General features: G+C 37.9%; 1 long non-coding RNA gene across 3 annotated transcripts in view; it reads right to left on the reverse strand.

Annotated features, from left to right (window-relative positions):
• Window positions 1–12848, reverse strand: part of LOC122829275 — a 60171-nt gene that overhangs the window by 20766 nt on the left and 26557 nt on the right. For all 3 annotated transcript variants that reach the window (XR_006370350.1, XR_006370349.1, XR_006370348.1), the window contains exon 2: window positions 11498–11558. This is a non-coding gene — a long non-coding RNA (uncharacterized LOC122829275). The remainder of the gene's footprint in view (window positions 1–11497; window positions 11559–12848) is intronic.

Consider the following 12848-nt stretch of genomic DNA (forward strand, 5'->3'; position numbering starts at 1 on the left):
TTATTTAAAGTTAAAATCATTAAGCTCTCACTGCTTACTATGTTTGCTTGCAAGACATGGAAACTGCAAACCAGCAGCAATAAACAAATCAAAGCAAAACAATTTAAGTAGCTCAGCACACCTAATCTAATAACTGCTTTCTTCAAGCTAAACACAAAATGACACTTTTAATAACTACCACAGTGTGAAAATTGTTTAACCTCTTAATGACAAGCAAGCTGCATACACGACAGCCAAAGACCGGCCTCTGGTAGGATTCAGGAGAAATCTTAGCTCTCAGTTCATTCACATTTAGGTGTTCAATAGGAACTGCTTCTAATTCAAATTAGTTTCTTGTCTAAAATGGTTTCCTTTTTTTATTTATTTATTTGTAATCTGCTTTTGTTGATTTGTTTTTTGTTTGAAATAAAGATTAATTTCTTTTTATAAATGGAATCCTTGACTGGTTGCATCATTTGTACTAAAGGCTACATTTGATTTTCCAATGTGTGCTCTTGTGAAAAGATCTATTGAGGTGTTTTAATATTTTTTAAGCCTTATGTGTGGAGTCGTAATCAAGGATTTACAAACACGGAAATTACATTCCCATAGATGGGCCAAATAAGTACAAAACATCATGTCTGTGGAATGAGTGCCACAGATAGAGATAACGTGCTATTAAAAAGTGTGAGGTGTGCAGAAGGAGGAGTGGATATCAGATAAGGAGAGGAGGAATATTGCTGACGACCATTCGTCTTTGCTGTTATCTTGGCTCCAGCTCTTACCTGCAGGAAGCAGCAACTTCCTGCCTATGAGAGCCTGGCAGAGCCAATTAAAAGCGATTTGTTTTATAGACGTGGGCTAATTGACTCGGCTGGATCGCTCGATCACCCGGTTCGTGCCTACCATATTTTCTTTTTCATATCTTGACACTGCAGCTGCCTGACCCACGTTGTTTACTGTATTGCTGTGTAAAGTGAGGAGGGACTTCACTCCTACATCTAATTAGACTCCTCTCCATCACTCTCCGTCTACCTTCTTCACATCCATATCCTTGCCCTAGAGGTCTGGTTTTGTCTATTTTCTCCGTCTCTGTGACCTTCTTCTCATTATTTGTCCCTCTCTACTGTTCCTCTACTCGCTTCTCCATCTTATCCTTCTTTCTCTGCCTCACCACTATATCTCCTTCCTCCCCTGCTCTGTCCTTCCCAGTGAGTTAATTAGGCTCATCTCTGGTACCCTTTTGCCAAAGCCTGTGCCCACAGGGCCAGTCGCACTACTCTGCACGTGATTGGGGAGGAAGGTCTATTTTTAGGAGACAACAGAAAGAAATGAAGAGTGGAGGAGAGGGATGGCTGAAGGTCATCTGGTGCCTTGAGTTGGAGCATATCTCAATGAGTGGAAATGAAGAACGGACAGAAAAGATGAATCATGAAGCAATTATTTTGAGAGCCGTAATCGAATATAATTGCTCCGTTTCTTTCCAATGGCAACAATGAACTATGTTTACTTTACCTCTTATGTTGTAGCATGTCCAATTGTATTTCTTAGAAAACTTCATTTTTTTAATGAGATAAAGCTTTTTAGAGCTCTGAGTGCAGACTGCAGCTGCACACACTCTACAGCTGCTTCTCAGAAAACCTTCCATCATAAATGTGCACAAGGTTTTCTGATACGGTTTGTGCCGTTGTGTATTTGCTTTGGTTTTTTTCGGTGTTGTGGGACGCTATGCTGCTTTAGGTCAAGAACGTTCCAGCTTCACCTTCATATAAATCTGAAGATTTGTTTTCCTGTATAACTGGAAGAGTGGGGCCACAACCTGAATAACCTGAACATAGCAAAACATTTTGAACAACAATAAAGAGCACAGAAACCATTAAAATAAAAACCCAAACACTAGAAGAGAGAACAATATTACATGCAAAAGGCAAAATATATTAAGGCCTAATTTGCCTCTTATATTATTAACTAAACTACATTTTTGTTGGATAAAGATGAGGAAAGATCTTAAAATATATCTTTTCTATAGTGGCGAGGAATAGGACTGGAAAAGCAAAACGCCAAAATATTACAATGACTCAGTTGACTGCGGTCACATGTGAGTTATGAGAGGAATTAGCAAGACACAATGAATTAAATGTCATCCACTTGACCAATCAGTGTTAGGCTGAATAAGAAGACATTTCCTGATAATTATCCTTCTGGCAGACTGGAGAGAGGGCTTCCACTGTTTTCTGCATGTCCGAGGTTTAAATGCCAGTATTTTATTAGTACTGATTCTTTTCATCCTGTTGATGCAAATCATTTTCAATAGTCACAGCTGGCTCACTACCAACAGAGATACATTTTTACACCCAAAAAATATAATTAAAGTATTGAGATCACAGTTTGTCACAACACAAAACAAGGTTATTTAATAAACCCTGTATTCAGCTTACTCTGACACCCCTAAATAAAATAGAGTGAAATCAGTTGCTTTCAGAAGTCACATATTTAGTAATTTATTTTTTTTAACCACTGTATTAGGTATCTTACATGAAAAAAACTTTGGCAACTGTTTCTGGTTCAAAACATTATTCATGCATATATGCAGATCCAGAGTATGATATTTTTGGCCGTTCTTAGCTCACAATAGATTCTTTTTTGGATTCAGTTCAGTTCATTTCAATTAGGTTTATTTTTATAGCACCAATTCACAACATGTCAAATCAAGGAACTTTACAAAAAACTAATACTTGTCCATTGGTCAAATATATTTTGTTCACTGATGTTCTCTGACAAACTTAAGAGGTGTTCAGAGAACAGCCAGACTTTTATACAAACACTTGAGTGGATTTTATTCCTATGTCATTAAAAAAACAAAAAACATCCAACATCCATTCATCATTTTCTTATTTTCCATTTTCTCTTCTTCAATAACTCGAGCAACGTTTCTTTCTAACCAGTCCCTTTATTTTTTTTTCTAAATTTCAGATTTACACATGACCCTCTGAACCAAAGCAGCAGCACAAGAAACAAACGCAAAATAACAAAAAGACAAATAGACAGAGGGAGGTAGAGGAGGCAGAGGGAGTGTAAGTTTTTTCACCCTCCATCTATAATAAACAAAGCAATCAGGAACCGTCAGACACACAATTATGAGGTAATTACATCAAATCAGGGATTTTCTCAGTTTTTTTTTTTTTTTTGCATGCCTTACATGGGTACTACCACATAACAACAAACAACATGAACCCCCTCCTCCACCATGCAACTGTTATCCAAGCCCCCAACACACCTCCCCCATCCTCCCTAAACACATACTCACATTCATCTCCACGCTACATGAGACTAAATAAATGCACAAGTATGCAAAATGCACACAGATTTATGCGAAAGGTTATTCATGCGACTGCGCGCTCTCTCCGTCACACAGAATCATCCTCTGCCCTCCCAGAGCTTGTCTTAATTAGCAGCCGAGTCGTCTCATGGCAACACACTCGTCAATCTCCCTCTATGCAGACTTGCACTAATTAACTGATCTAAATGGGAGTGTGTAGCGAAGTGACACGGGGTCCAAGTTCTGTTGCCTTTCGTAAACCCCCTCATCCCCGCCTGATTTGGCTCCAGATATATTCTTCACTCTTCCCTGACTTCTTCTTGTTCGTCCTCCTGCACATCCTCCAGAGTATGTGATTACAGTTATCAATGTGGGCAGACTCATCCTGCTGTAAACGGGTAAACCACTGCGCCCCTGAGCCCAAACGGTGTGCTGGAAGGGGAACTGATGCTCTTTTCGCAACATGATCATCAACATGAGCAGCTCCACAGGGAAGGGGTCTCTCTAAATGCGTGAACCGGAGCAACTCTGGAGGTGTCATAAAATATGGAGGGAAAGGAAATGTTGCACAGGAAGCTACTTAAGGTTCGAATTAAAGTACAATTTGATGAGTCATGGGAACATCTCAGAGTCAAAGCATGCCAGCAGCTATATATTGTGAGTTAATGCAAAAATTAAATTTTATTTCCATAAATTGGAGTGTAAGAAGCTCTCTAAATAATAATTTAGAGAGCGCAGCAGGAGAATCCCTTCCAGGTTGGTAGAGTACTTTTAATCTGTGTAGGTTCCCACTAACCTCTTTCAATAACCTAATTTTGACAAAGTAGATTGATTTAAAGAAGATAATCCCCCGACTGGATTACAGTTTAATGTTAAAGATGTTTAACACCAAATACTTTCTTTATGGAAGAGAACTTATTTCTCTGTGGTTTGTCTGCACATATAGCCATGTTGAAATATGCTACAAGATAACTATGTCTTTGTTCAGTGAAATAAGTCCTGAACAAACTTGTGCTCAGAGAGGAAGAGGCCAAAAAATAAAAATTAAAAATATCAGCCATGAGCCAGAAGGGTTAAAGTTCAGAAATAAAGGGGTCTTTTTTTAAAAAAACCCCCCCAAAAAAACAACTCTCCCAAAAGAAAACAAATGTAAACTTCTAAATTTAAAGATGGTTTAAAATATATATATAACATTTTTTCTCCATATTCTAGCATATAGGCATATAGCAGATATATATTTACCTGTCTGATTACCAAAATAATTCTGCGGCTCTCTTAATGTGAACCTGGAATTGATAACATGTCTCTCTCTCTCCGTACTTTAAGCCTAACTTTATAATCTGAACTCTCATTTCTTTAACATTAGCTTTAATAGTAAATCAAAAAATTTGTGCCTATCTCGGGCAGCCTTTGAGACATTGTGAAGGGTCTGTGGTTGGAGAACAATCAGTTCCTGGGTCATGTGGGGTTCCCTGAAGGCATCTCTTGTGTTGCTCATTTACAGCTAAGAAAGATAAATTACATTACAGACAACAAGAAAAAGGACTGATGGTTTCCCATTCACGCCACATAAATATTTCAACACTTTTTTGCTATATTTTATTTTCTTGTGACAGGGAATTGACTGCAACCTCTGGCCTTCCTACCATCTATCCCAAATACAAAGGAGATTATCTCAGGTGGAGTTTCAGGGACATTTTGGAGGAAGCACATGATCATGTCACAAACTAAGTTTGAATAAAAATCTTAAAGGCTGATCTTATGAATCAGAACCTGACTCAAGTACTAAATAGAATATGTTGTTGATATACAAGATACTAATTAGGCATCTCATTATATCACCTAAATTAGTTGTCAATGTTCTCTTGGAGTAATTTTGGTTGACTGGCCATTCCTGGGAATGTTTTCTTCACTTACTGGAGATCCAAAGCCTTAGAAATTGGTTTTGAGACTTCCCAGACTGATAGACGTTAACGCCTCCGTTTGTCAGAGATCTTAAACGGGGTTAAGGTCATGATGCGTTTTTGAATTGTGCAACATACTTCATGTTTTCAGACAACATGAAGTCGAAACAATAAATCACTTAAATGATTTGTTTCTGCAACACTTAAAATGACAATGTGCTCTGGATTAAAAAATGGTGACATGAATTTTAATCTATAATTGAGGCCAACATTTTGTGAACAGAGTTTAATTTGGATTCTTAAATATATGTAATCTCAACAGTTGTAATTGTTGATATATGGGATCCTATTAAAAAACATCAATAAAATGCTCCAAGGCAGAGACAAGATATAAAAAACTGGTAAGCACCAGAAATACCACGTTTGCCAACAATGTTAAAATTGGCATCAGTTATGTGGCAGCCTTAACTTTTTTAGTCTAAACTAGATTTAAACTCTTTTTCAAAACACAATCTGAAAGATGAGTGAAGAATACAAAAAGTAATAGTTAAACTTGTGCAGGTATATTCTACACTGACTGAAAATTCTTTGTGTTTGTGCAACTTTTAATCTATTTGTGAAAATTAAAAACGGCTATTCGCAGTCTTCTCAAAGTATTGCTAAAATCCTGTCTCATCTCCATTAAAACCCCTGCTGCACAGTTTTCTGTTGCTTTTTTCATCCTTTTTATTTCATATCCGACATTCATCTGACTTTCTGAAGCAAAAATCTGAACCTGTGATGAAATTAAAACATCTAACAATTGGTAAAAATGAAAAACAAAACATTCCTTTAAGATCAATAAACTGCATTAATTTCTTACATTATTTTCAACATGTTTTCTTACAATTTAACACAGGGAAGCAAGGAATCATCAGAACATTCAATATGTAATATTACTTTATGAAGATGAAATTAATTTCCGCTAAAACATGAGACTAAAAATGAGCACTATATTTAACTAATGAAAACTATTTATTTTTAACCTCTATCATTAGGATCAGGTGTGGGCTGTAAGGATTTATAAAATAGATTATTTCTGGGAAAGATTATGAGTTTTTAAAATGACAATAGAAAAGGAATACTGTATTTATACTGGCTGTTTAGTATTGTCATGTCATTTACTTTTAAATTGCTCATTTTAAGGACGTTTCTGACAGGAAGGCTTATTTCTTGGAATGTTTTAAAGACACTGACAAATAAAATAGAGCTTAGAAATCATAGGAAATAAGATTAGGGAATGGAATCAGCCATGACTGTAAATAACTAGGAGTCTACTGGAGCCCAAGCCTGAACGATAATGTCCAGCCATTTATCTCCCAGATATCCAATATTATTGGAACAGCCACACACACACACACACTCAGGCACACACACAGCTAAGGTTTTAAGCTGCCTCCCTCCCCTTTGAAATGCCCTGGCTCTCCAAAATGGCCTGCAGAGCCCAGTTTCTCAGCATGTAGCTAATACTGGTTTTATCTCCGAGTTATATTGGCCTCTCTACTTGCACCACTGCCTCCATGCTGGGACGTTCTGAGCCACAGGATGGAGATGGCAACAAGGGGGTGAAGAGAGGGCGAGGTGGGTGGTGCTGGAGCATCAGCTTGGTGGAATTGATTTTTCTTTGTGACCTAAGAGTTGTGCACACACACACACAACTGCTTTTACGCTTCAGAAAACAATACTGACATAAGCCAGCAATTTATTTTCTACAGACTTTAACTGTATCCATAACAACCTGGCTCTTTTCATATCTTAAAAATAAATCTCATCCTCACAGCAACATTATACCCTTTGTTCAGCCTTAAAATTAATAATACAGATGATGAAATCTGTCTTTTTCATTTTAGATTATATACTATGAGCACAGAAATTGCACATGCAGTGTTAGAACTTGTTTCTGGTACAAATAAGAAGGGAGGCAAACTTCCTCAGGTGAACAGCTCAGCCAAGACTATCACTATTGGGACCAATATTGTCTTAACATTGCATCATTCAAAATTTATGCGGACGTCTATGTATAGAATAGATACACAGAAAAGGCAGGTGGGTGGAGAAAAGTTGCATTTCAAAAGTATTCATAAGTATTTCTGCTTTTTTTCACATGAACACCACAATAGCAACAACATTTTATTGAATGTTTGATAGGTTGTACATTTTTTTTTTTTTTACATTTTCCGAGAAATATACATTTGCATTTTAAAGATATTAATTTGTTGTGTGAAGATGGTTAGGCACTGCAATCACACAGTAACTCAAGCCTGTCTGATTTTATCTGTTATCCTGTCATTTTTATGTTATTTGTTAACCTATAACTTTCAGATCCTTAATGGCAAGTAGTATTGGTATTTCATTGAAAAATTTTAGTTATGCGACAAGCCCAATAGACTAACATTATAACTCCACGAACACCTAACCCCATCCCACCTCTCTAAGTTTTTACCAAAGCAAAGCTTCTCTTATTTTCAGTAGGATGCAGATTTTGGAACATGCCACAGGCTGGTGATACGCCCCACTGCTCCACCACACCGTACATCAGCTAAATGCTTCTAATGGATCCATCCTGCTCACACAATGAGTTGAAATTGAATGTTGTGCACCACACCAAATCTAATAGGTAGCACTCGAGCATTGCAGTGAAACAGGGGGCATATCCCCTGATGCCTATCTGTGCTGCATTAATGAAGATTTATGATGCAGGTACAGTGATGACATTTTCACGGGCAGTAGACACCTTCCATCTGCCCCGAGGTATCGGCTCGTACCACGCCTGTCTGCTCTGTGATGTGGAAAGTCAATAATTTTGGACACAGCAAGAAACAGGTGATAGAATATCTGATAGTCGTCATATGGAAACACTGCAAGCTGTGACATGACAATTTCATCATAATACTTTTAGATGTGAAACAACTGCATTATATTTACTGGTTTATGGGGGAAGAAAATCTGATATTTGTTAAGGCATTTGAGTTTGTTTAAAAACTTATCAGAAACTGGAGTGAGTTTCTGACTGTCAACAGTCTAACAGTAAAAATATTACCAGATATAAAATACAAATAAATTATTTAAGACTTTAAGGGAATAGTCACACAGGCTCAGACATTAATATGATCCTTATTATGGCACTTTGACAAAAAGAAACAGTCTAAATAATATTTGCATTTGTGTCTAATCAAAACAAATTCTTTACGTTATTTCAATTATTTCAACAATTTGGTCAATATGAAGTACATCCTTTGACTGAACCATTAGGGTCTGGAATATTTTGACAAGATTTTCTCACCAGAAACCAATAATAGCAAACAGGAAAACAAGTTGTATTATAAGGCGCATAAAGCGGAACAAAATAGTCGGATAGGTCAGACTTTATTCAAATCATTAACAATAACTGTCAATATTACACAAGAAAGTACACTCACTTTTTCAATCATTCATCTTCTACAAATCCATCTAATTCCTCGTCTTCGGTGTTGGAATTTAACAGTTGGGCGACAGCGGCATCAAGCAAGCCCGGATTCCTCTCGTCATCAGAAGCACCGTACGTATCAGGAGAAGTTTTCACCACCCCAAAACAAGTTTGTCTAGACAGCATCGAACGCTGACTCCACAAGGTTTCTGACCAGCAGTAATTATGCTTCGAAAATCAAGTGGAGTGGCTTCGTCGCTTACCAAAGTCGTAATAAAACATTCGGTACACTGTCCATACATAAGGCGCACCGCCGATTTTTTTTTTTTTGCAAACATAGGTCCGAAAAATACGATAGTTAGTCAACTTTCATTTAGACCTACAACATTTTCCAGCCATCTTTTTTCCTTTTTCCTGCACCTCCACCAATATTACCCCTAATCTTATTTCTGTGGCTTCCCCAATCTTTTTCCCCAAATGTGGTGATACCTGAGAGGACTCGGTTTGGCATTGAATGATGGATGTAGCTGAGCGTGTTGCCATGGCGCCACTGGATAGATAACGCTAAGGAAAACGTGACTAAAACTAGCAACTTAGCAATGAGCACAGTGAGCAGAATAAGATCCTGGAGATAGCAGGGTGTGTGTGTTGTTGTGAGTGAGAGTGTACACAGAACAATGTTGTCCAATTTAGTAAACACACAGGCTCAAACAAAACCTTACAGGCATGCATGTGCACACACTTTCTTTTATGCAGAATTAAATCTCAGCGCTTCCAGAGATGGTTCAGTTGAATTATTTATGGCTGCCCGTCTCGGAGCAGAGCCGTAATAAAGTTAAGGCCAAGACTAATTTGCAGTTTGATGAGGTGGGCTTTTAGCGGCAGATATTAGACCAACATTAAGTACATATTGTTTTTAGAGATTTGATTACCTTTTTATTGTTATTTTTATTAATGTGCAGAGTGTGTGTGTTGGCTAAGAGCACACATTCTGTCATTGTTTGCAGCTCAAAAGGTTCAACAGAGAAGAAAGATAAAACTGAAAGAGTGGACGTGAATGGGGACCATTGGAAATGTACAGCATGTAATCTGGTGTTTACAATTCAGAAAAAGTGGCAGCTCAACACTTTTTATCGCTACCTAGGGCAGTATGTTCCTTAATAAGTTAGACTTAGTCATGAATTAGGTGTGAATTGGACATGAGCCATAAAACAGCACAAAAAACACACAAACACATGACAATATGCACACATAATATACACAGGAACCTCTATGAAAGTAGGAAAGTTTAAGAGATGATGTAGGCACTCACTGACAGTAGATTAAGGATAATGAGAAAATGGTGTTGAAAAAGACCAATTTACAATCTGTGATTTACCCTGGCTAAACAAAATTCAAGTCTGCATATTTTCCTGGACTCATCACTCTGTCAGGCAAGAAACAACACCCTGTAAATCCCAGGCATAAAATGACAATGTGTTGCTGGGTTGTGAAAAAGGAAGTTTCATGAGCTATTAGAGGATTAGAGCCTGTAAAAAAGTGATAGTTATTAAAACATAAAAAGAAAAGTGGGGTTTTACTGCACCTTGTGGATCCCATTACATCTCTTATTCCTTGGCAAAAGCAAGCTTACATCGTATTTACCCTCCTCTGAATGTATGACAATCCACTGATTAATGACGCACAGCACATTTAATGCTTAATATGTAGAACGGGAGCTGACAAGCCAAACAATTAGATCAATTACTGGGTGACAACTATGTTGTGCTGGGTTAATTACTGGACTCCTCGATCGTGGAGGGTTGGCGATTCAGGGTCATTGGAACAAGTTCAAATGTAAATGAGCTTACTGACAGTCCAGGAGCCAGCAGTAACATGTCTTATGCTTACAAGTGGGTGTGTACAGATACAGTTGTTTGTGGAGCTCAACAAAACGGTGCTTTTTGTCCCCTGACAGGTCATCTAATTATGTGCAATTCTCTAATACATTATCTGACTAGAAAAATAAGTCGCTACCTAAATTTAACAAAGCCAATAGCAATGAGACCAATCACAGCACGACCAATTATCTTTCAGATGGCAATAAGTTATTTAACCCCAGCTGATGCAATGAGCAGCTTCTTGTTTTTTAAACAAATAAGTGGAAAAAAAGCATTCTGTGCTCATAAAAAAAAAAAAGTTAGCTTGTTTAAGAAGGGTCAAATCATCGACACCAAGCAGGGAAAATATCTGAGCAGACTGCAGAAACTACTAAAATTGGATTCAGAACCGTCTAAAGTATTAATAAAACCTGGAAGGAAAATGGGGAACTATCAAACTCAAGGGATTGGAACTGAAGACAAGAGTAGCCTTCAGAAAACAAGTAATGAGGCTAACCAGAGAAAAAGGTTACAGTTTGAAAACGAGCATAAAGATTGGATTCTGGAGCGATGCAAGAGGGTCATGGGATCGGATTAAATTTGTGCAGAGGTCAGACTCTCCCATCATCAATACAAGATCTTGGTGAGAAGTTAATGTGATGCTGGATGGAAATACATTTTGAGGCATTGCAGAGGCTTATTGAAATAATGCCAAAGCAAATGTGTGTTCTAGTCAACGCTAAAGGCGTCCAACAAAATATTAAGGTTTGTGACCTTTTCTTTTGTCTAGACTGTATTTTTGTGTCTATCAAAGAGTCTTGCAATAGTTTTCATTCCCTTTTAGCTTTGTCACACTGGTTCAGGTTTACACTAAAATTAAAGGTTTGATGGAATTAAAGGGCAAGACCACATAGCAAGTAGGGCAAAATTGTGGTGGAAAGAAAATACTACAACCGTTTTCACAAATAGAAATCTGAAAATTGTTTCTTACATTCCTATTTAGTTTCCCCTCAGTCAGTCTTTCAGGTTATGTCTCCAGCAGTTTTGATCATCTAGAGAAATTACAAAAAAAGATCATGCTTAGTCATATTGGATGGTATCTACTTGTGAGCAGCAGTTTTTACCAGAATGGTTTGGTTTGCAGGTAGGCTGGTAAATCTAGAGCTTCAGCACTTTTTTTTTTCAGAGTTTAAATCAGAGCAGTGCCCACATTACTGCAGAAAATTCCTCCCTTGCTTCATCTTACCGACACTCATTAAAAAAAGATACATATCTTTGCGTTGAATTGAAAATGATTTGAATTAAAATTGAGGTGCACTGAGCTCTGACCTGAGAACTGTGGCCTGAGGCTTAGAGGAACTGATTCTCATTCCAGCTGTTTCACACTCTGCAGTGAAAACTCCAGCACACTTTGAGGCATGAAGCTGCTAAAAGAACCACACCATCTGCAAAAATAAACGATGGCACCCTGAAAATGCCGAAACACCTTGGAGAAGTTACTCATGTACACCCATATGCCCAATGTACCCCTCACAATTCATCTGAGGAGACACAATGTCAAGCTTTCTCCGGCTTCACAAAACAAATATCGACGGGACAATGAAACCCCTCAGTTCAGCGGCGGCAAAGATGTGATTTGCTGTGTCATAGCCAGGATAAAAACATACATTTCCTGTCTCTGAGGTCCTACAGTCACTTCAATTTACCAGGTTCAAATATTGAAAAAAAAACAATAAGGATTTCCCCTAATCTTTTGTCACTCTCAGACTATAACAGAAATATTTGGGGTATCAACAAATTTGCCTGTGAATGCAAAATCATTCTGTGTTTTTAAAGTCTATGCTGCTCGTTTTTGTCATTCAGTGACAAGGACATACATATTTTTTGAGTATTTACACACTCTTCTGTGAATACAACACCACAAAATGTTAAAGAGAAGAAGTTACTGGAGTCCTGCTTGCAACATTCTCGGTCCTTAAGAGCCCACAGTCACTGGAAATGTATTAATTAATCAAAGCCGGAACACTTGAACAGGTCACAACCGATCCACAAGGCCCATCATGTCACCATTTTCTCCCACGCACACCACTGCTCAGCACATTAAGAGAGGTTGACACAGGAGCAAAAGAGAGTGGCGTAGGTCATTTCCATATTCACTTAACAGAGAGTTGCCTCTCTCTTTTCTGCTCTGCAGCGCTTTAATCAAAGCAGGCGGCACTGTCACCATTCCTAAATGGCCCTGGAGCACCTTTGAAACACACTGACACCAGTGTCATGGTGAAAAAGGACATGCTTTTTATCCTCCTAAAGAGCTTGTAAAAGGGTCCCATTGACTACACAAG

The sequence above is a fragment of the Gambusia affinis genome, linkage group LG04 (genome assembly GCF_019740435.1).
Source record: "Gambusia affinis linkage group LG04, SWU_Gaff_1.0, whole genome shotgun sequence".
Classification (NCBI taxonomy): Eukaryota; Metazoa; Chordata; class Actinopteri; order Cyprinodontiformes; family Poeciliidae; genus Gambusia; species Gambusia affinis.